The 25,417-nt window shown below is 43.7% G+C and overlaps 1 protein-coding gene across 6 annotated transcripts in view; it reads right to left on the bottom strand.

Annotated features, from left to right (window-relative positions):
* SFR1 (SWI5 dependent homologous recombination repair protein 1) overlaps nucleotides 1-23,097 on the bottom strand; it is a 240,458-nt gene extending 217,361 nt beyond the window's left edge. Inside the window, exons 1-2 of one of the 6 annotated variants that reach the window (XM_078643725.1) lie at nucleotides 22,962-23,097; nucleotides 22,368-22,432 (exon numbers count right to left, since the gene is read on the bottom strand). The gene's annotated coding sequence lies outside the window, so the exon portion shown is untranslated. Of the gene's footprint in view, nucleotides 1-5,216; nucleotides 5,238-22,367; nucleotides 22,433-22,961 lie in introns of those variants that run through there. The other 5 variants (XM_078643731.1, XM_078643732.1, XM_078643726.1 and 2 more) reach the window with 5 other exon arrangements.
* Between the last annotated feature and the right edge of the window lie 2,320 nt (nucleotides 23,098-25,417).

The following is a 25,417-nucleotide window of genomic DNA, read 5'->3' as shown; positions in this document are numbered from 1 at the left end:
ACCTCGCCTCAAAATCCCCAGATACAAGAAAAAAAACATGGGTGGCACCAGTGGTCGAAGTGGGCAGGATTGGCAGGCCAAGGCGTGCCCATACTTCTTTAATTAAAGAGATTCCCCTACTTTTATTTTTTTTAAACATGGGTCCCAGGACGCCAGAAATAGCCAAGGGGGGCTCAGCGTTCGTGGCCATTCAGGGACACGGGGTGGGCAGAGAATGAAGAGGACTCTATTCCTTCTTGCCCAGAGAAGACCAGGAAAGTGTGCACTTCTGCTCTGCCCCTGGCAGCTGTCCCCATATCCCCTCTCTCTTCCTCTTCTTCCCTCTCTTTCTGTCTAGATTCTCCTCACTTAGTGTAAATCGTGACTTCAACAAACAGGATTTTCACCCTCTCTTTTTGCCTTTTGTTTATTTGTTCCCTTTTGAAATGGATCCCAAAAAAAGCACTTTTGATGGAAATGCCGTCTATATGACATTTTTCTATTCCAAACTTCAGCCTCTGGAAAAGGTTCAACGTATGAGAAATAAATAACTAAATAAAACAAGTCATAGTGGTCGCAAAGTGGCCAGATTGGTTTTATTCACACCCAAACATTAGCGCCACTTTACAGAGATTGCCAGTGAAGCGCTACTTTTGTTTTGTTGTCTTTCTTTGAAAAACCTTGTTTTCCCAAGGTGGGGAAGTGCAACAATCCTGGAGGTACTGCAAAACATGATTAATGGATAGATTGGAAAAGAGAATGCGTACCGCTGCTCTATGTTCAAGGATGTGGTCTCTTTAAACCATACTGCTCACGTTTTGTAAGGATATAAGCAATGGGCATTGAATGAGTCCCTTCCGGGCCCTGTAGTCATGTCCTTTTCAGGCAAAAACACTCACTGATTTCTGAATAGTGAGTGTAAAAGCTTAAAGTAATCGTGTTGTTCCTGCTTACATTTCACATGCTTTACTTAATCTTGCATTCCCTATGAGCAATTGGTTTTTCCAGGATGTTTTTACTTTATTTTTAGGCCGCATATTACTCCTGTCTAGAGCGTAATTTGAATTGAGTTGCATCCAGGTGTTTGTAGCAGGGCACAATTGTTTTGTAGTTGAAGGCAGTGCGATTTTCTCTCAGTGGGGCAGTATGGTGTTCAGTTGGGGGAGAGAATGTGGCACTATAGTCAGAGCTGCCGAATGTGGAACAGGGGAACCAGGTAACTTCATTACCAGTCCACCAGACCACTTTCCTGAGGGAGCACATTCCCTTGCTAGACCTTAGAAGGCCCGATAGACCTTAGAAGCCCTGTTGTCTTTGCATCAGCAGGTGGACCCTAGCAGTGGCAAGTGTGGGTTAACCTTGAAGGCCTGTCCCTCACAATCCATACTGAAGTTCACCTCGAATCTTGCGTAAAGACCTATGAAGCAGCACACACTAGAGCCACAGTGACTGTCACTGAGGCACAGGACCCTTGAGAAGGGCCGCCTCTAGGGCGTTGCGAACGGTGTGACCACACCGGGCGCTGACTTCGGGTGGGGGAGTCGTGATTGCAAGGATATTATGGTTTTAAAAGTACTTGCTGCCCCCTTCCTGGCCTCCAGCACGTTTCTGCAACAATAAAAATGTAATGATAACTTCAGTGATTAAAGTTCCTTCTAGGGCGATGGATCGGAGTTTTGTCTAGTGGAAGATTTGACTCATGGAAAGGTAGAGCAGAGGGTTAATGTACCTGGTACAAAGAACTTGTACCATGCAGATCACAAAGTGCACATAACGAAAATAGGTCAAGGAGTTACTGCTTTTGTCAGAGAGATCCTTTTGTTACCTGCAGTTTACAAGTTAATATCCTAACATGGAACAGTGAGCTATTAACTGTCATCTAAGAGCTGCATACAAACTGCAAGGTATAAATTACAGCATTATGTTTTTTTCCTCCCAGCTTTTGATTATCCGACTGTTGCAAAAAGTGTTCATTTGGATAGAAATCAATTCTGATTATTAAAGAGAAACACCAACCATGGTATTACAATTTAAATTCTGCGTTTGTGTTTCTCCAGACCAATCACTGTTAAACTATACGGCCCACTAATATGGTTGTCTTGGGACTCCTACACCTTGTAGTCCTTTGTCTTATGTAACATTTCCTATATAGTAATTTACACACGTATGATTTAATGTCTCTGTGTAATGTGTGTGATGTAAAGTGCTTTGCCACCCTACACTGGTATGAGTGGTGCTGTAAATCAAATTAAATGCATCTGAGAGAGAGTGTGGTTATGGAGACTTGAGGGGCACTGTTAAAGGGTGGTAGTGAGGGAATCCGTGGCAGAGGGTGTAAATGTAAATTGATACTTGTATAGCGCACTACTCACCCGCAAGGGTCTCAAGGCACTTGTACGAATACCGCTGTGGAACCCATCCTGGCTTTCCCTGTGAGGTGTCCACTCCTGGGCAACCCCAAGGTGGAGGCCAGGCATCCTTAGCGTTGTGGGGGCCGTTGTGGAGATTAAGCAAGCTATTGCCCAGAGTTGCAGAGTGGGACTCCATGATTGGAATAGGCACAGAGGCGAGAATTATCAGGTCCGTGGAATTTTGAGCCCAAGACCCGCCGAGGCGGGGAATTGAACCCTGGTCCCGGGCTAGACCTCTGCATCAGGGTCTGCCGCTCTAACCATTGAGCCACACTTCTCCACTCATTGGGGGGCGCCAACAAACATTGTTGCTCAAGGCCCCACTAGCGCTAAATGCCGACCCTGCCCTTGAGGCCAGCCTGCCTCACACATTGGTACCTCCATTGGCCTTGTTTCAGCAGTAGTATCTGCAACTTACCCGGCATCAGCAATGCAGGATTGACATGGACCAAACTAAGTTCGCAAACTCCAGAGTCTCTCTGCTTGTTGCACAAGCACTTTTAACATGTGCTACCTGCTTTGGAGCCACTGTAATTATGCAGCAATGGAAGACAAAATTATGCTGCAGTGTTGACTAAATTATGCAGCAAAAAAGGCTGCACCTTAATGCAGTATATTTCCTCATACTTTATTATTTTGGCATTTTTACACATGCTAACAGTCTCTGCAAAAGTTTGCCTTATTAGTACCAGTGTAACATACAAATGCAGCAGTGAGAAAGGTGAACAGTCAACCTTTGCAAAGGGCCATCCACTTTGCAGCAACACAAGACACATTTTTAGTAACTTTTGATCGGTTGAAGCTACAAACAAGATTATGCAGCAGATGAAGTATTATGTGGCAAATATGGCAGAGACATACATATAGAAAACATTTGCAAACTAGAATATTTTGCCATTCATGTTTGAACTGCTCTTGTGGAAAAAGAGAGAAGTGCTGATGATAGAGACGACATGGCTCAGAGACAAATAGCTTGTACTCTACTTCTAAGCATATTTAGGACATTCTGTGATTGGAAACATATCCCACTTTGTGAATGAATTTTGATATCGATAACTCATATTAAGCCTTAAATAATCCTGTGTATCCATTGGTTGAATTAAATACTATAAGCTGCAATTGATCAGTGAAATGCCAAACAAATAAAAAAAAAGGGATTTTTGCACATTCTGGCCACAACTCTGACTCAGCCCACTCATTCAATCCTCATGTTATTCCCACCCTCTGATTCTGCGCCCACAGTTCCCCTACTTTTCTTTCTCCACTTCGACCACTGGGTGGCACATCCTCTGTTCAAGCAGCCAAAATATGGAACTCTTTACCCCCCAACATAAGATCCACCGACAACCACCTTATCTTCAGAAAACTACTCAAGAATTTGTTCTTCCCCACATAAGCACCATACGCTAACAGAAATATAGAGCCTATTCCTCTGTATGTAAGCATTTATTTGTACTATAGATATGTACCTATATATGTGTATTGCTTTGTATTAACATGTAGAATAATTATGTTAAAAAAAAAAACATTTTAAGTACAACACTTCAAAACCAGAGTTTATTGAATGCATCTTTAATCTACTTATCCTTACTTCCTTTATGCATCTATTTACCTTCCACGTACTTGGATCTATATATTTATTACTTTCCTACAAAAAATATATATATAGTATTATATGCACTACCCTATTTCTCACCCTATACCTCTATCAATATCTTTAATCTACATATACTTACTTCGCTTATGCATCTATAAACTTTCCATATACTTATGGATCTATATATTTATTACTTCTTCTAAATCAGCAAATTCAATGCACTACCCTATTTTCACCCTATACCGCTCTCAATATATCTTCTACCTCAACTCTCTGACTCATCTCAAACCTCTTTCTACTACTCTTTCCAATGCAAAAGCCTATTTCTCACCCTATACCTCTAACAATATATCCTCTACTCTCTCATTCATCCAAACCCCATACCACTACTATAAGCCCCAAAATAGCTCTTTCTAGACTCTCCCCTACTCTACCCCTCCTTGCACCACCTGACACAGTTTTTACTATACTGATCCCCAAAAACAAGCCTTACTAAACTCTTCTCTCTGACTCTTCCCCTCCACATCCCTTTTTACTCATCCCAACAGGCCCACTACTTCTATGACCTCCCAAAAAAAGTCTAAAGCCTTAACTCTTCTATCCCTCCACTGTCCATTTCAATCGAAATAACAGACTAACATGTCCACTTAACAAACAAGAAAGATTATGCTGTTCCTCAAGGGTTGCCATAGTAACTGAGGAGATAGAAGGGTGTGCATGAAAAATGCATACCGAAAGGGCAGTTATACCCGTCACAACACACCAATAATGTGGATCCTTAGGGAAATTCCCTTTTTAGAACTAGGGCTCTCACACACCCAGCAAGCTAGGTGTCATGCTTCATCATTGGGCCTGCTCCTCGTTGGTTTGGCGCTGCAATACCCAACGGGCTTCCAATGAGGGGCTCTTTGGCGGAGATCTTTTGTTCCTTGCCAATTGGTGCGGTGTGAGTGAGGGGCCTAGAAAGTGTAGGTGTGTGTGAAAAGTGAAAGGTAAAACAGGTTAGGTAACCAAATATGATTTATTAGACTCTGGTTCCTACCTGATTAAAAACAATAGGAGAGGCGGTTTTGTCTGACACAATGAGTCAGAACAAAGTGCCACTATGCTCCAGTAGGTCAACATGTTTCTTGCCTTAACAGCCCCACCGGGTCTATGGCAATTCATCAGGACCAAAAATATATTCCGTAACTACCTACACACCGTGGTATATGTGAAAAACTACCTACCACTCCAAGTATTGCTGCTGGTTGGATACCCTTACATGTGTTCTGAAAAAGAAGGGTAACAGCATATACATAAATGACGGATTATACTGCCATTTGATATCTCTCTCATATTTTCATGGTTGCTTAAAGAAAGGAAACCCTAATTAATTAAAAGGGATAAGTTCCCCTTGACATTATATTTATTCATTAAAATTGTTGTGCGCAATGTAATCGTAAACTAGGCAACTTGTGCACAAAGTTAATTACATTATCTCCTTATTGGAATATAAACTCACTAATTACATTTAAAAAGCCTCGCCTCAATGATATCCGGCGGGCTCAGACACCAGCGGGTTCAGCATCCTGGAAAATATATATAGGAGTTAAATGGATGAAGGAACTACAACACCCAAAAATGTTTTTGGGGCGGGGGAAGCACTCCAACTGAGGTACTGGGTTTTTCAGAACCGGTACTGATCCGGTAACCCAGCGGTGCCAGGGTACACCCAAAGACCTCGGGTACTTTCCTGATTCAGACCACAGAAACTCAGAGTCTTCTAGGTGAAGTTAAAGATCGATTTATTGGCTGCAACCAAGGTAACAAGCGTCATAGAAGTACAACACACAGGAAGTATGTTCTCAGGAGACTGCCGCCATTCACAAAGTCAGGCTTCTCTTTTTATGCAAAATAATAAGCTTCAGGCAAACATTCCTAGATTTTCAGGATACTATTCACATATCTCGAACACAAATAAGTAACAGAGTTATGATGACAAGCTCACATTTCGGTTGTCCAACCCATAATAAATTACTCGGCAAGGTCCGGCATTTCCATCAGATATCAGTGTTCCCCCAATAAAACGAGCACCTTCCCATCATAAAACAAGTAAGAGAAAAAGAGTAGGGCCAGGTGTGGGCAAGATTCGGCAGGGTGTGTGTGTGATGAAAGGGTTTTATGGCCGGCTGCGCCTAGATGCTATCTCGACCGGCCACTGGGAAAGGAACTGACCAAACGGGTTTAGCCTGGGGCGATGGTTCCAACTTGCCCAGGTCACAGGAAAGTCAATCAAGGAGTACGTGTCCTTTTGATATTGAATTAAGCCTATGTGAAGGGCAACACACAAAATGGCTGCCGCACACAAAATGGAAGCCAAGGGTTCGAGGTATAAGTGACGATTTCGGAGTGAAATCATCACTCGAATGCGACGAAAATGCTTGTACATAATGTACTCGTCATTCTCGGTCTTTTGATACCAAACTCGTCATGATACGACGAAGTTTTATTCTCGAGTCCAGAATGGCTATACGAGTTCGGATTTTCAGTACTACAAACCCTCCTTTTGCCCTTACATAGGCAATTTAACCTAATCTCATGCTAATCAGAGTCCAGGTCGATATTCCTAAAGTCATTGAGCTGTTGCTGTAACATCATCCTAGTACTTAGCTCGTCTCTTGATACAGGTTTCCTTACACATGATGTGACACAGTGGCCACATATTGCAGGAGCACACTGCACGCACAGACAGAACAGGAAAAGGATGGCTAAGACCATCCCAATGACCATCAGAATTTTCCATCCCCAGCCGGATATCAGTTCCCAGAACCACCCCATTAATGACCAATCTCCTTTATCCACATGAATAGACTCTGAAATTTTATGCAGTTTGGAGATAGCCTAGTACACTGTTGGAGCGTTATCTGGGATGAAAACACAGCAGCTAGATTGGATCAATCTGCATACCCCACCTCGGTCTGCAAGTATGACATCTAAAGCAACCCTGTTCTGAAGGGTCATAAGACGATCCGACTGGAGCTCAGCAGTCAAGTTACTAAGGGCACCAGCAGTTTCAATCACGGTGGACTCAACTACCCTTGTCAATTGCCTTATGTTCCTGCTGTTTACCATGGGTCCCCAGAACGGCAGAAAACCTCTTGCAAAGTCCCCAAATTCTTGACCTGCAGTGTCTTCTTTACTCAAGACACCTCTAACTACCCTTGTCCTGTGGTAATCCGCCGCTGCTGTGTAGGTGGGAGGCAACAGGAACAAAACAAAACATGAGCCCGAGAAGTCAGGGGGCAACCATGTATAGGCTCTATCATGACAGATGAAATAAGCACCCTTAGCTGCTAAAAACGCAGGGGAAGTCTGAGACCCAAAAACATACGTTTCTGTACAGACACTTTTCCCGAACTGAGCTCTGGGATTCTTGCCAATACCTTGCAGACACAGGTTGCCCTGATGGGGTACAATCCAGATCGGGAAAGACCTCTTCGCTTGCTGTTTCTCACTTAAAGTAGCTCCATATCCGGTCACGTTCCAACCTACATATGCAAGTATCTCATCATCAGGAGTATCTTCATAAGAAGTTACTACCTTAATCATGTCAACTATACCTTTGACTAGGGCGCTAGTCTTGAGGTTGTCTTTTACAGAACGTAGGGGTTGGACTTCTCGTGCATATAGGAACATTGTTCTGTAAGCCCACACAGAGCCATTACGACTGAAAGGCAGGACTAGATAAGGGATACCTTTATCCGTAGTGTGAGGCATAAGGCCACAAACCCAACAGTTAGTTGTGTTCATTACTAGCTGGTGCTGGTGCAGGAGCTGAACGAAGGAGTTATTAATGAACTCTAATCTTCTATTGGATTCATGGTCAGGAAGGGAGTGGAAAGAATGAGAGGAAACAGTAGGAGGAGGAGGTGTAGGGGATGTAGGTGGTGCGAATGTTACACGAAAGGAGAATAAAACATATCCTATTAAAAATATCATCACACTGAATATCATAAAAATGCACAATATTAAAAAAACTTTTCTTTGTCATCACTCTACATAATTTGTGTTCAGAGTTCGTTAGTTTGGCAGGTCTCTCCATTTCAGAAAACTCCATCCTCTCTAGAGTGCTGCCCGCGGTGGGAGGTTGATTCTGCTAAGGGATGCTTCTGTCAGTCCAGGGCAACTCCCTTAGACCAACCAGAACTACCGACCTAACGTCGTCAGCTGCACCCCAAAGACTTTTAGTCAACCGCGGCCTTAGCAGCGGAACCGGATGGCGGTTCAAAAAAACAAAAATAAGCAAGTTTCTTCAAATGGGAGAGCTGCGCTTTTATTTGTCCATAGGTCTTGGTCTCAAATTATATCGTTTTCGTCCAGGTACTGTGTGATCCTGAAACAAGAGTTCAGGCTCCAAAGTGTTCAATCGCTTTGACGGTGGCACAGCTTCTTGCAGAATGTTCTCGTTTTCACGTTCAGAGTTAGTTCCTTTCACTCGTGCATCACCGAAAGGCAGAAATTTTGGCACGGTGTTGGTCTCTGAGTCAGCGACACCTTCCTGGACCCACTGGTCATACGGCAGAGGAAGAGGGATCCTTTTACAGTGGATCCCGTGGATCCAGTGCTTCCTCCCCTCCAGTCGGACCGCTGATCTTGTGGAGAGAAGGACGAGGTGCGGTCCGGTCCACCTGGGCTGGTTGTTTTTTGTCGTCTGAAAATTCCTCACGAGGACCCAGGATCCAGGGCGGATGGCGTGGCCTGGAGTTTCAGAGACCGGAGGCAGGGTGTCGTTGACCTGTTGATGCAAAACACGCAATTTAGCCGTCAATTCATACAGGTAATCAAGTAAAACAGGGTGTTCTAGTTCGCTAAACTTTTTGGGCCTAGGCACTCCCCATATGTTGGCCGGGCGGCCAAAGACTATTTCATAGGGGCTAAGTTTCACTCGCGAATGCACAATCATTCTGGTGGATAGGAGTGCTAAGGGTAGAGCATCAGGCCATTTAAGACCTGTGCTCGCTTGGATTTTGGCTAGTTTTAACTTAAGAGTGCCGTTGTAACATTCTACTAACCCAGCTGATTGGGGGTGATTTGCAGCGTGGAACTTCTGCCGAATACCTAGCCCTTCGCATACATTCTTCATCACACGACCCACAAATTCACTCCCGTTATCACTCCAGATCATTCTAGGCATTCCGAATCTAGGGAAGAACTCTTTTACAAGGGCTTTCGCTGTGGACAAGGCAGTATTGTCTTTTAGGGGATATGCTTCTACCCATCTTGAGAAGGCACAAACAACAACTAGCACGTATTTTAAATTGTTTCAACTCTCCATGTGGATGAAATCTAGCTGCAAAACCTCGAACGGATACGTAGGAGGCGCAAAATGACCAGCTGGAGTTGGGGTTCCCCTACCAGGATTGTGTTGCAGACACACCATGCAATTCTTGACTACATTCTCTGCACACTTGGGAATCCCTGAATTTTGCCATACTGGAGCCAACAACTTGCAAATCCCTTTCACGCTGATATGAGCCATTCCATGAGCCATTGTAACTACTGCAAGCACATACGCATCGGGTAACAACCATCTCTGATGCTCTGACAATTCAATCCAACAACCATTTGCATCCATCCTACCCGTACTTTCTCTCCACATGCTCAACTCTTTCTCTGAAACCTCAGCTTGAATAGCCTTCACACTCTCTATCGTGTCTTCACACATTCCCACATCACCAACCCATCTTGCAGGTCCTGCAACATACATTCGGCTCATCACATTCTTTGCAGTTTCTTTCGCGATTTCATCAGCAAATGCATTTCCACGACCAACATCATCAGTCACCTTCTTGTGAGCACTACATTTTACAATCGCTACTTGCAGAGGCAAGGTCAGTGATTCAAGAAGCTCATTCACCAACTAACCATGCTGAATCTTAGCTCCATGCGAAGTCAGGAATCCACGTTCTTTCCACAATCGTCCAAAACTGTGAGCCACTCCAAAAGCATACTGGCTGTTGGTATAGACAGTCACTTTCATTCCTTTTGACAACACACATGCTCTTGTGAGTGCAATTAATTCTGCCGCTTGAGCTGAATTATGTGGAATACGTGCAGTTTCAACATGTACAAAGGGACCCCCTCAAGAGAGCTAGTTATGGCCAAGGAACAGAGGGGAGCAAGAAACACTATAATGTATGAACGTTCCTACAGTGGCCTTATAATTCAATTGTGCAAATATATCTATAAATATACCAAACAGGTGACAAAAAGCAGATAATGTACTGGATTTATTCAAAACATATAACGTTTTATTTTTTTCTCTTTTTTTCAGTTCATATAAATACTGTTATCAATCAGAAATCACAAAAAGAATATCTCAATTTATATCAGAAGCTCAAGAAAAATACAATTAGGTCATAAATATCTACAACAGGAATAATATTTAAAAAATTACCCCTTGGTAACAACCATATCTCTCAACATACTCACGTGCTAACAATCATACCACACTCAGACCTCAAACTAAGATGGAGAAAGGAACTGAATTAAAGATTAGCAAGATGGCAATGCTAAAGAGTGGGCCACAAGATGTAGCTTTGGGCCCTCGCAGCAGGTCTACGCGCGTTTCGGCAGCTTTAGGCCGCCTTCATCAGGACCTTTTTCATCGTGACTGTGCAGATACCAGGGGATCAATGGCACCAACAGCGGTAGAGTCACAAAAAACGTCTTCAGTAAATATCAGGGGACAGGACGTCCTATGCTTCCATGAAGTAGCTTTTAACGTTAAGAAACGTGTTGAAGTGGTTGTCAAGAACACGATTTCGCAGCTGGTTCTTTGGTGCTTATGGTCAGGAAGAGGCTTAAGACATAGACGGTCAGCGGGGATAAATTATACCATAATTTCAATCTTCGAGGGATGTCCCGTATATAACAAAAATTGCTTCACAGTCAGTTACCCTCGTCAGACCAGCAATTAAGACGTGTACCCGCACCGTTCGGAGTTTCTTCCGACAGAAACGTCTGTCGGAAGAAACTTCGAACGGTGCGGGTACACGTCTTAATTGCTGGTCTGACGAGGGTAACTGACTGTGAAGCAATTTTTGTTATATACGGGACATCCCTCGAAGATTGAAATTATGGTATAATTTATCCCCGCTGACCGTCTATGTCTTAAGCCTCTTCCTGACCATAAGCACCAAAGAACCAGCTCCGAAATCGTGTTCTTGACAACCACTTCAACACGTTTCTTAACGTTAAAAGCTACTTCATGGAAGCATAGGACGTCCTGTCCCCTGATATTTACTGAAGACGTTTTTTGTGACTCTACCGCTGTTGGTGCCATTGATCCCCTGGTATCTGCACAGTCACGATGAAAAAGGTCCTGATGAAGGCGGCCTAAAGCTGCCGAAACGCGCGTAGACCTGCTGCGAGGGCCCAAAGCTACATCTTGTGGCCCACTCTTTAGCATTGCCATCTTGCTAATCTTTAATTCAGTTCCTTTCTCCATCTTAGTTTGAGGTCTGAGTGTGGTATGATTGTTAGCACGTGAGTATGTTGAGAGATATGGTTGTTACCAAGGGGTAATTTTTTATATATTATTCCTGTTGTAGATATTTATGACCTAATTGTATTTTTCTTGAGCTTCTGATATAAATTGAGATATTCTTTTTGTGATTTCTGATTGATAACAGTATTTATATGAACTGAAAAAAAGAGAAAAAAATAAAATGTTATATGTTTTGAATAAATCCAGTACATTATCTGCTTTTTGTCACCTGTTTGGTATATTTATAGATATATTTGCACAATTGAATTATAAGGCCACTGTAGGAACGTTCATACATTATAGTGATACGTGCCAAAGAAAGCCTAATGCTCCTTGGTACACCCAGTCTCTCACGGAAGACCATCTCCTTTGCAGAATTAAAGAAAGGAAATGGAGAAAAACTTATGATGAAGCCTCCAGACTACTTTATATACAGCAGAGGAAATTATATCTCTCCAACATCAAAGCTGCTAAAAAAGAATATTTCACTAAAGCCATAGAGGATGCCCAACAAAAACAGCAAACCATCTTTTCCATTGTTAAGTCCTTTACCCATCCTAAAGCCCTAGTACCCGAAATTCCCCCATCCCAAACTTTATGCAATCAAATTGCTGATTTTTTCACAGATAAAATCATCAAGATCCAGAAGGATTTTCCCCAACCCACTTTTACTACCCATGAAGCTGGCACAAATTTTTCCACTCTGGCCAATTTTCCACAAATTTCGCTTCAACAAACCCGGAAGGCAATTCTTGCCTGTAAATCCGGAGCTCCTACAGACTCATGCCCCCCTAGTATCCTTCATTATTTTATTGAAGCTGCAAACCCTATAATCAATGCCATCATTAACGAATCTCTCACTTCAGGCATTGTACCTGACGACTGGAAAAAGGCCATTGTAAAACCCTTAATGAAGAAGCAGAACAAGTCCCCCACTGATCTCACTAATATGCGCCCGATCTCGCTATTACCTGCCTTAGGTAAAATTGCTGAACAATTAGTGTACGGGGTGTTAAAAACTCATGTAGAAAACAACCAGGTTCTGCACCCACAACAGTCAGGTTTCCGTCCTGGCCATTCCACAGAGACTGCCTTGATAGAATTATCAGACTCTATTAAGTTCTTGCAGGATGAGGGGAGACAGGTGGTACTCATCCTGCTCGACCTAACAGCCGCATTCGACACCATCTCACACGCCATTCTTATCAACAGAATGCGGGAGATTGGCGTGGCAGACACTGCGCTGGCATGGTTAGTTTCGTTCTTATCTAACAGATCGCAAACGATTGCACTAGGCCCCTTTAAATCCAGCGAGAGATCCATCACATCAGGGGTTCCCCAGGGATCCATACTCAGTCCCCTTTTTTTTAATATTTACATGGCTCCCCTCCTTGCAGTGATCGAATCCCATGGAATCCTCGCCACATCATACGCTGACGACACCCAATTGGTCGTCACTATTGATAGGAAATGTCCTGATGCTGAACATAGATTCCAGAATTGCCTCTCAGAGGTCTTTTTATGGCTAAATAAAAATCATCTCAGATGCAACAGCGCAAAGACCGAAATAATACCCCTAGGAAAAGACGTATCCTTCTGCCCAAAAGATTGGTGGCCTAAAAATTCAGAAGCCCCTCCGAGCGCCGTATCCTCGGCACGCAACCTTGGCATTCAATTTGATACATCCCTTTCATTCGATGATCATGCTCGCATCACTGCTGGATGCTGTTTTAGTCTCATCAGATCATTGAAGAAATTCTTCGACTTCCTCCCCATTACAGCTAGAAAATCAGTCGTGGTTGCTTTAATTCTCTCCCGTCTTGATTACTGTAATGGATTGATGGCAGGATTGAAGAAGTCTACTCTTAGAAAACTTCAAAGCATCCAACACGCCGCTGCCAGACTTGTGCTTAAACTTCCCAGAAGATCCTCTGCTTCAGCAGCCCTCAATGTCCTCCATTGGCTACCACTCCACAAAAGAATCTTGTTCAAACTTTTACTGACTGTATATAAAGCAACCAGGAAAACAGGTCCCCTCTACTTCTCCAAGCGTTTTACCTATTACAATCCACTACGCTGTTTAAGATCCTCAGGGACCAATCTTGTTATAATTCCAAGATTTAAGTTAAAAACCAAGGGGGGAAAAACCTTTTCCTTCCTGGCTGCCAGAGCCTGGAACAACCTCCCTATTAATCTTAGGCAAGCTGAAACTGAACCCCACTTCAGGAAACTTCTGAAAACCTGGGTGTTCCAGCAATCTGACACTTCAGTCCTAGCAGCTATATGATCTACTTTACTTCCTCGTCTCCAACTATCTTCTGCTTGCTTAGCGCCAAGATGCTCCTCCCGGAGCGATAGCCGCGCTTTATAAAATTCCACAAATATCAAATATCAAATATCAGTTTCAACAATCATATGCAAAGTCGTGACAGCATATGCTGCAGTCGCGTCACCATTCGGGAGCTTGAAACATGAACCATCCACCCACAATGTACCATCACATTCAGCAAGAGGAGTATCATAGAGATCTACTCTCCCTTTAGTTTCTTCTTCTGTTTTAAGAAAACAATCATGCTGTTCTGAAGCATCTAATTCTGGCAACAACGTGGCTGGGTTTAATGTGGCACATCTTTTTATGTGCACATGACTCGCTAGCAAGGTCAATTCGTAACCGGACAATCGAGCACTAGTTAAGTGCTGTGTCCTGGTTCTGTTTAACTATATGTCTACTGCATGTGGGACCATAACGATCAAAGTGTTATCCATCACTATACCAGCAGACTGTTGAATAGAGACAGCTGATGCTGCTGTAGCTCTTAAACAACTTGGCAATGCTTTAGCTACTGGGTCCAAAGTCGACGAGAAATATGCACAAGGACGTTGTTTGTTTCCAAACAACTGTGTCAGTACTGATAATGCACAACCTTGTTTCTCATGGACATATAATTTAAAGGGCTTACTGTAGTTGGGGGTACCTAACACAGGAGCCGAACATAGTGCTGTGCGCAATTCAGAAAAACTTTTCTGGCACTCTTCAGACCAAGGAACGGGATTGGGTGTACCTTTACACGTTAATGCCACCAAAGGTTTGGCCAATAACGAAAAATTTGGAATCCACGGTCTACAGTACGATGTAATACCCAAGAAAGCACGCACTTCTCTCTGTGTTCTTGGCACATTCAATTTCGCTATTGCCTGAATTCTCTCTGGGGTCAATTTCCTTCCCTCCTTCGACAAGAGATGACCTAAGTAGGTCACTTCTTGTCGGCAGTATTGCAGTTTGGAAAGTGACACCTTGTGATGCAAATCACACAGATAACGCAACAATGACAATGTGGCATTCCTACATATTTCCTCAGTATCTGCAGCAACAAGCAAATCATCCACGTACTGTACAAGAGTGGCACCATCAGGTAAAACAATCGTATCAAGCTGTGTCTTTAGAGCTTGACTGTATATTGATGGACTTTCACAGTATCCTTGGGCAGCGCGTTTAAAACGGAAGCTTCGTCCTCCTAAAGTGAAGCCAAAAATATCCCTGCTCTCTTCAGCACTGGGGATGCTGAAGAAAGCATTCTTCACGTCAATCACTGAAAACCACGTTGCAGAAGCTGGAATCATGGTCAATAGGGCAGTAATGTCAGGGACAACTGGAAACTGTGGCACAACTATTTTATTCACTTCTCTCAGATCAATCACGAATCTGTACACGGGTGGCTGAGAAGGATCAGTTCGTTTCAAAACCGGCAGAACAGGACTATTGCAAACGTTGCCTCTTGTTTCTTCAATGACATCTTTTTCAATTAGGTCGTGAACGATCGCTAGCAAAGCTTTTTCACCTTCACTAGAAATTCGGTATTGGGGAATTCGTGGCATTTTAACATTGGCTTTCAATGTTACAACATATGGTGGTATTTCTAAAAGACCCACATCATTAGGACCAGTAGCCCAAAGAATATCAGGAAGAAACGACAATTCTGTTGGAATTTCATCCCTCGACAAATACATTGGGGAAATCACTTTCTTACCTAGAGTAAGTTGTACTCCTGAAGGAGAACAGTACAAAGTTGCATGCAATCTTTTTAACAGATCTAATCCCAACAAGTTTTCACCACAACCTGTTGTCAGAATAAGGGGTGCTTCTAATTCACAGGGACCAACAGAAAGAGACAAAGGGTCAGAAATCGGGTTCCTAACCGGGGCGCCAGAAAATCCTACAGAAACATTCATTTCGCCAGAAAAAGGTGCGCCAGGGAGTTTGAAGTGCATGATAGAACTCTTTGTAGCACCAGTATCCAAGAGAAAAGGTTCTGACACACCTGATGTAATCACCTCAACGTATGGTCCACTCTGATCTACTGGAACTGAAACAACTCCCTCTCTTTGTCCATGGCTGTCCTAGCAATCATTACTTTCCCATCGCTCACCTTCTGTATAGTAATCATCAGTATAGTACTGAGCTGTCCTACCAGATGCGTTATTCTGCTGATCGAACCTATTCATAGAACTTTGTGGTGGAAGAGACTGCGTGTTCTGGGGGACGTTTCCACGTCCTCTACCTCTAGGCGCTTGCTGAACGCCTCTACCTCTTGTGTTTGAAACACCATTCGCACGTTGTAACAGGATAGGGCAACTATACTTAAAATGACCTTCTTCCTTGCAATATGAACACTGGTTGGGACCTACAGTGACACGTGGCTGATTATTCTCGGCTCTTTGTGAGTTCCTCTGATATTGTTGAGGCTGCTGATAATTATTCTGGTAGTTCTGACCACCGTTATTCTGGCCATTACCACCACCACGTGGCGGATAGGCTTGCTGCAACAAAACCTTCGTTTTCAACTCTTTAGTTTTCTTGTCTGCTCTATCTTTCTCGTCTTTGTCTCTATTTTCGTAATATTGGGCAGTAGCCAATATCTGTGCTGAAGAAGAAACAGCCCAAGAACTCTCTGAATCCTTTAACTTTTTACACAACTCTGGAAGTAGATTGTGCACGAATTTATCGACGAACAATCGCTGACCACCTTCTGTGCTCATGTCTTGACCACTGTGGTCGACAAACGTTTCTTCAAACCTGGTAAAGAAGTCAGACACCGTTTCGTCTTTCTTCTGTTTACACGCAGACAGTTTGTCCCAATTTACACGTATCGCAGGCATTATCGTTTTCATGTAAGTAATTATCCTACCAGGGAGTTCAGCTACTAGAGGCTCAGGTTTAGCACCACCAATGTGTAGGGCATCGGCAGCAACGATATTAGCCCATGAGTCACCTAATTCCTGATCGTGATCTGTAGGTCTAATTTTTCCCCATAAAGGCTGTGGAACAACGTTCCCAAATAACATATCGATATCGGCTAGATTCATAATACATGAACCAGCAGTCTGTGACAACTCCTTGTAATACCCTGCAGGATTTTTACGCGGATCTGGCAATGTCTGTTTAAGGGCTAAAACTTCAGCTCGCTTCCATGGCACATGTACCCATACACGCTGAAAGTAAGGCTGAATTGGTGGATTAGCATTTGCGTCACCCTCTCTCCATTGTGGGGGAACTTCTCGAATGGGGTACTGTCGCGATCTTTTCCTACTGGATGCACCATGCTCAGATAGTGACCCAGAAGTGCTTCCCTTACTCAGATACGACAACAATATTTCAACCGCTTTCTTGACATCGGGACCTACAATCATGCCCTCTGCAAAATCGAACCGCGCACGACACAATTCGGGCGGGTTGCATTCCTGATCATTGTCTTCCAAATCTTCACAGAGAAAAACACACATTTGTTCAAAAACTTAGCTCTGTTTCGGTGCTTCCCACTGACGGAAGACTTCCATGACAGATTCTACATCATATCTTACAGTGTCCATAACCCATTTACGTGCTAATCGATTCAGTAAATCTCTCTCTTGATAGTCAGGCAGTTGACTTCGCAACTGTCTTCGTTCTGTGTTAGGGGTCGTGTTAGGCGACCCAAGAAAAGGTGAGAAAATATTAGTAACAGTGTTGGCCATTCTTTGTCGAACGGAAGGAGAAACTGATGGAAGAACGGGCGGAAAAATAGGCTGAGATAAGGTAGGAGCAGAGACGATAGCAGAAGGAGCATTAGGAGAAGTAGAAGGTATACTAGGTAAAGTCGTAGAAAGCACAGGTGAAACAGATGTGGTCGGTGGGCCTTGAGGAGGCTGCACCATCGTAGTAGGAGCCAGCTGAAGGACAGCTGGTGGTTGCTGCGGGGCAGCAGGAGGCATAGCAATCACAGGCTGTGCAACTAAAGGTTGCGGAGGTGCCGTAGCGTTTTGCGCATAGGGGGGTGGCGAACTTAACAAATGCGATATTAACGGATCTTTTCCCAGCTCTTTTGCTGCATCTTGCTTAAGAGTCGGCAAGACTGGATAGCATTTATTTATCGCCATTTTACGTTGCCTGTGCAACTGCTCACTCATCTGTTCCTCTTCATTGTCTTTATAATGCATAGCAGCTTGCATTATTGAAATACCCCTTTCTCTCTTATTTTCTTCTCTAATTTAATTTCCTTTTGTTTGGCTTCCTTACGCCATAGGCGGAAAGAGTCAAACATTGCCGGCCAGGCTTTCTTCTTGAACAGATTGACCTCGAGATTATCTAGAATTTCAGCTTCAAAACTACCGTATTGGGGGCATTTTAAAACACCATCGTTTCTGGTGTATTTAATCCACACTTCATTATATGTGATGGGACCTACTCCATGTTTCACATACAATTCATATGTTGGAGTTCCAACCGGAGGAACCGGACACGAGTCCTCCAATCGGGAGTCCCTATTATTACAACCAAGACAAAACAGGCTTCTAAGTCTAAGACCAGGCATTTTCGCTCTCTAGTCTAGTTCCAAACTTCAAAGGATTATCGATTACGATATTTCTCGTGAATACACGAGTCCTTCGGTTTTGGCACTTGCAAGTTCCAAATTTAATCCCAAAGGATACCCAAAACTAAGAACCAACTAAGGACTGGGAGACGCTACACTTATACTTAACTGAAATATCGAAGACGTCACTAGAAGACTCGTCTTGGTGCTTCGCTCTACCAAACTTCAGGGGTCCAAATCAGGGCGATAGCCAGGGCAGCAGTCCTTCGTAGCCGTCGGGAAGCAGGGAACCTCGCAGTAAAGACCTTCGGACCACGTCGACATGCAGGGGTCGTTGAAGTGGTTGGCCGTCCTCCAGAATTTCCACACGAAGCTCCTCACGAACCTCAGGCTGGACCGGTACCGCTGGAATCGCCCCAAACGTTGGGCGCCAACTGAGGTACTGGGTTTTTCAGAACCGGTACTGATCCGGTAACCCAGCGGTGCCAGGGTACACCCAAAGACCTCAGGTACTTTCCTGATTCAGACCACAGAAACTCAGAGTCTTCTAGGTGAAGTCAAAGATCGATTTATTGGCTGCAACCAAGGTAACAAGCGTCCTAGAAGTACAACACACAGGAAGTATGTTCTCAGGAGACTGCCGCCATTCACGAAGTCAGGCTTCTCTTTTTATGCAAAATAATAAGCTTCAGGCAAACATTCCTAGATTTTCAGGATACTATTCACATATCTCGAACACAAATAAGTAACAGAGTTATGATGACAAGCTCACATTTTGGTTGTCCAACCCATAATAAATTACTCGGCAAGGTCCGGCATTTCCATCAGATATCAGTGTTCCCCCAATAAAATGAGCACCTTCCCATCATAAAACAAGTAAGAGAAAAAGAGTAGGGCCAGGTGTGGGCAAGATTCGGCAGGGTGTGTGTGTGATGAAAGGGTTTTATGGCCGGCTGCGCCTAGATGCTATCTCGACCGGCCACTGGGAGAGGAACTGACCAAACGGGTTTAGCCTGGGGCGATGGCTCCAACTTGCCCAGGTCACAGGAAAGTCAATCAAGGAGTACGTGTCCTTTTGATATTGAATTAAGCCTATGTGAAGGGCAACACACAAAATGGCTGCCGCACACAAAATGGAAGCCAAGGGTTCGATGTATAAGTGACGATTTCGGAGTGAAATCATCACTCGAATGCGACGAAAATACTTGTACATAATGTACTCGTCATTCTCGGTCTTTTGATACCAAACTCGTCATGATACGACAAAGTTTTATTCTCGAGTCCAGAATGGCTACACGAGTTCGGATTTTCAGTACTACACAACCCACAAGGTTACATGAATAACAACTGACTGTCCGGCATGATGGTAGGTTTAATCACCCCAGCTCAAGATGTCAATAATACAAGATGCAGGGTGCGGCATGTAATGACACTCGTGAATGAAATGCTGCCTTGTAACTTATCACATGTTTAAGCAGGTCGAGCTAAAATAAACTAGCCATGGTACCTGCAGGTCAAAATGTGTGGGTGTCGGTAACCCAGTTGTAGTAGGGGAACAGAAAGACCCTATCATACCAGAGTATGAGTGAGTATACTTTCCCAGCTGAAGGGTGAGACACTGTAAATTAGATTGATGATTACCGCCCAAGGGGAGGGGGAAGGGAAAGAACCCACCACTAGGTCTCTTAGCTTTACCGCAAATAAATACGGAATTGCCGGTGGAATTCAATAATAGCCCCTACTTACCCAAATGGGCGGTGTCGAGGTCTGACAACCTACCCGTCCCCGTCGGAACCATGTTATGGCGGGAGGCGTCTTCCTTCTCAAGATATGCCGTCCCATCAAGTGCGGCATACCGGAAGTGACGTCAAATGCGTCACTAGTGTACAGAAAGATCATAACTAGAACGCTAACTTCTATGATTAAAGGAAGTGGATCAAGTTGTCACAATAAAGGCCAAGTTAAAAGGTGTGTCGAGAGGACGTAAGTATGTTAACAAATTCCTTTACTGGAAAGCAAGTCACAGTAATTACTATTCTGTGAAAAGCCAGTTGTTTTTATCCTTATTACATAGGTATTATGTTCCAATGGACGGTGTTCCTAAAATTCATACTCAACAAAAGGAGTAAAGGGAGGCCCCATATGATGACAATGAGTGAGGGATGGTGAGTATATATATCCATAAAGAGGAGCATAGCGCATACAATTTACTGCATTGAAAAGTATAAATGCACCGGTTAAAAAAAGATAAATCCAGGAGAGGCCATTTGCATCACTGGTAACCTTTAGTTTAAATATGGGCCAGAAGAGGCTATTTGCGTCTCTGGTAACCTTAAGGTAGAATCCCACGGGGGTAGCCCGTGCTTAATATCATTAACAAAAGGAGGGATCTAAGGGCTTTTGGGGAGGTCCAGCATTCAGAGCCCAAAATACAGTTAACAAACAAGAAATAATAATAATCCACATTTGTAAAGCGCACAATCACCCGTAGGGGTCTCTAGGCGCTGGGGGCCGTCGGGAAGATTAAGCGAGCTATTGCCCAGAGTCACATGGTGCTGGGCTAACCTGCCGCCGGAGCCGGGGATCGAACCCTGATCCCCAGATTCCAGCGTCAGTCGCCCTGGCCGCGGCGCCACACCTCTCCCTGCTGTTCCTCAAGGGTTGCAATAGTAACTGAGGAGATAGAAGGGTGTGCATGAAAAATGCATACCGAAAGGACAGTTATACCTGTCACCTCACACCAATAATGTGGATCCTTAGGGAAATTCCCTTTTCTGAACAAGGACCCTCACACACCTAGCAAGCTAGGTGTCATGCTTCATCATTGGGCCTGCTCCTCGTTGGGTTGGCGCTGCAATACCCAACGGGCTCCCAATGAGGGGCTCTTTGGCGGAAATCTTTTGTTCCTTGCCAATTGGTGCAGTGTGAGTGAGGGGCCTAGAAAGTGTAGGTGCGTGTGAAAAGTGAAAGTTAAAACAGGTTAGGTAACCAAATATGATTTATTAGATTCTGGTTCCTACCCGATTAAAAACAATAGGAGAGGCGGTTTTGTCTGACACAATGAGTCAGAACAAAGTGCCACTCTGCTCCAGTAGGTCAACATGTTTCTTGCCTTAACAGCCCCACCGGGTCTATGGCAATTCATCAGGACCAAAAATATACTGCGTAACTACCTACACACCGTGGTATATGTGAAAAACTAATAATTATAACAACATATCTCTTCGGGTCTTTTTATGTGCTATGAGCCTTGAAGGGATCTAGAAAAAATTAGTGCGTTCTACATTCAACCAACTCTCATTTGCAATACTCATGTTGTCATGATTTAATCCTATTGGGGATTCATCCCTTAAGGACTAGAACCCTCACTCACCCTTGGGTGACATGCTTCATCATGTGCGTTCCTCCTTACCAGCAAGAAAACCTAGTCTTACTGGGAGCTACGACTTCCCAGTTTTTTATGAAGGAGCTCAGAGATGTTTTCTTAGTATGTTATGATAGGGAGGATACTATATCCCATATGAGAGCCAGTGGGGTAAAGAAATTGCAGTGCAGTAGAAAGTGATTAAGCAAATTGTGTCAAAAAAATGGTGTATTAAAACTGTCTAGATTGATGCACTAAACGATTTTATTCACGTGCTCAATCTGGCAGGATTAAAAGCAAGGCAAACAAGTAGTATGGGTTTAAGCTACTTAAGGTCGACATGTTTCAGCCAAGTGATCTACAACTAGTATCAGTGGCTTTCTTCAGGACCTATAAAGGATGTGAATTTGCTACTGCTAGTAAGTGTATAATGAACAAAAAAAGGTGATAAGTTTTCATGTACTAAACCAGTATTCCTGTGGCGTGATACATGGTAATACCGCGTTTATCTGAAAAATGAGGAAAAAAGGAAGAATATATATACACACACACAGATCCCTTTATATACAGTGCTCTATTTTTTACATAATCCATTGTCAATTGTTATTGAATATCTCAACAGTTGTATTCCACTTACCCTCATAGGTAGGATAATAGACCTTTCCTCAACCTGGCAGGCAGCTCAGGGAAGGAGGCCCTGCACTGCGGAAAAAATAGAAGTAATGAGCTCTTCTAATGTGTGATTTATAGTGCTATAAAAACGAAACATAATTGCTGTAAGCTGCCAGGAAGCGCCCAGACATTACACTGAAGTAGAGAGCTTCCCTATTGAACATTTCGGGTGAAGAATTGATGCCTGTAATGGATGTTTAACCATGCTACATCCCTTGGAATTCACCCATAAACTAGATGCAAAAAGGTTTATACAGCCCTTTCTTTTCTATATATTATTTCACCAAAAAAGCTACATGCCATTCAGTCTTATACCAGCTGTTATAACTCAATACCAGAATGACAAAGCATAAAGGCTAAAAGCTAGATCTTATGAATATCAGGTTTAGTGCACAACCCTTCTTTTGATAATGTCTCATGGGCCTCTAGAATTTTAAAAGTCAAAAGTTGCCACAAATTATCAAAATATCAAAATAAACCTACTGTGTGTTAAAAGCAGAGTTATGCCATAGTATTTAAGGCAGTCAAACCCCCCAGCGTCTAGCTCTGTACCCTTTACCTCTCCGTCGGTACCTCGTTGTAGGTGTAGAGTCTGCCTCGGGAGGTAAGGTACTAGCTAGCTGAGTTTGCTTACATAGTAGTGTCTCAATTAACAAACATTGCCACCTCGAGGTGGTGGGGGCCTTATTTTTGGTGTCTCAGTGTTTGCCTGTTTTTAATAATACAAAGGCATGCGCGATAGCGAGATACTATATTCTCGCGCATACTCATTTCACTCCGTTTTTGATCAAACAGTACCGTTTCTTTTTAACGCACCGATGTTGCCAAAAATGCGCATGTGCTATAAATATGATATTGAATATGACACAGCCTCTTTATATAGTCTTGAGAAACACTTAATCTCAATGCTACATTGGGGAAATATGCGCGTTATACACTCGGGCATGGTGGGTCCGTGTTTGTCTATTTGTAATAACACAAAGGCATGCGCGATAACGAAATACTATATTCTCGCGCATGCTCATTTCCCTCCGTTTTTGATCAAACAGTACAGTTTCTTTTAAACGCGCCGATGTTGCCAAAAATTGCGAAATGTGCATGTGCTATAAATATGATATTGAATATGAGACAGCCTCTTTGTTTAGTCTTGTGAGACCCTTGCTCTTAATGCTACATTAGGGAAATATGCGCGCTAAAACACTCGTGCATGCTCAAACTGAATCTATTTTATTGTAATGTCCCGCTGGTTCAGTGCGCAAACCCAGCTGTGTGCACATGTGCCTCGATTTCTTATAGAAAGATCTCTTTAAAAAGGGGGTTAACATGCATTGTCCTTAATTCCTGATCACATGGGGAGCCAGTATTGTATTACTAGTCTGATGACTATATATTATATTATACTACTTGATGACGATCTCTTTGGGAAAACTAGTTGCAGTTGTGAGTGACCTATGCTTTGGTCCACTTATCATAATTGTTGTAACACCAAAAAGTTACATTATTTATTATGGTGTTGTAACTCCTTTAATACATAGTGGCATAATTAGACCACACATCTGTATCCTAAGTATGAAACCTGTACAGTACAATTAAAAACTAGGAAGCTCTAATATGCAGCATGGTTACTGTGTTTCTCTAAATCTGTAGAGTGAGCCTATTCTTAAGTATCTGACAGGTTATTACAGGGCTAGCCATGGAATTTCGTCGTTGAGACCGTGTACATCAGTTTTTAATCTAAAAACCCATCGCTGCTCGCGTCGTAACAGGAATTTTGAGACATCACTGATGTGTGTTGGAATCCATGTGTAGTGTCCTACTACAATGATACACGGACACGTGCTTAACTATGTTCAACCCTTTATTGACACGTCTACTCAGTTCCCCGTCCCTACTCTGTCTAACCCTTTCCTGTCCTGTCCCCACCTCTTCCCCTCTGCCCACCTAGCTCCGCCCACCCCACCTACTGGACTGCTAACTCCTTTACATCTCCCCCTTTCTTAATAAAGCAACAAGTGAAAATAGAGATTAGTCCATCTCTGCGATCAGTCTCTTGGGAGGCTGCACGTGACGGCGGGGTCTCGCTGGTGTGGACACGGCGCCTTCAGTTGAGGGTTCCTTTACTGATGAATGTCCGGTGTCGGGTGCGACAGATTCAGGATTGTCTCGGCCTTCAGGTGTGGGGATCATAGTCATATTTTCATGGTCTTCAGGAGAGCACTTCTTGAAATGAGAAGCGTTGCGGGTGACTCGCCGGTTCTCTGATTCCGCGGTCACCATAGTGCCTTTTTGTTGGGTAATCGTTAGAGGCTCATCCTTGAAATGACAATCAGTCTTTTGGCGCTGTTCCTGTCTGACAAGGACTCTGTCGCCTTCCCTCAGGGAGGGGGACCGGGCTCTTCGTTTGTGATCCGCATATTCTTTCATTTTGTCTTTGCGGCGCTGATCTGTTGCGGCCATGTCTCTGTGTTGTTGATCCGAAAGGGGCTTCCTCAGTGCTCCGTCCCATGTGGGGATCCGATTTCTCATTGTCCTCCCGAGCATGAGGGTCGCAGGGCATTGGCCCGTTGTGGAGTGGGGAGTGGTTCTGTAGGCACTGAGGACCTCGTTCAGCGCTGACTGTAGATCTTTCTTCTCGGCCGTGGCTTGCTGGAATGTTCTCTTAATGGTGGACATGAATCTTTCCACAGTGCCGTTGGCTTGGGGCCAGAGTGGTGTGACTTTGCGGTGTTGAAAGTCCATGTGTTTCGCGAAGTCGCTGAATTCATGACTATTGAATGGGGGCCCGTTGTCCGTCTTGATGACCTTGGGGACGCCCCATGTCGCGAAAGTTTCTTCAAGTATCTTGAGGGTGCAGGCGGCACTGGTGGATGATATAAACTGGGCCACTGGGAATCTGGAGTATTCGTCCATGATGACGACTACGTACTTCCCCGATTGCAGGGGGCCATAAAAGTCCATGGCAACTTCTTGCCATACCCCATCAGGCAATGGGGTCATCTGTAGAGGTGCGGGTGG

Source organism: Lissotriton helveticus, chromosome 5_1 (assembly GCF_964261635.1).
Source record: "Lissotriton helveticus chromosome 5_1, aLisHel1.1, whole genome shotgun sequence".
Taxonomy (NCBI): domain Eukaryota; kingdom Metazoa; phylum Chordata; class Amphibia; order Caudata; family Salamandridae; genus Lissotriton; species Lissotriton helveticus.
The sequence above is the reverse complement of the archived record's forward strand: the minus strand, read 5'-3'. Positions and strand labels throughout refer to the sequence as shown.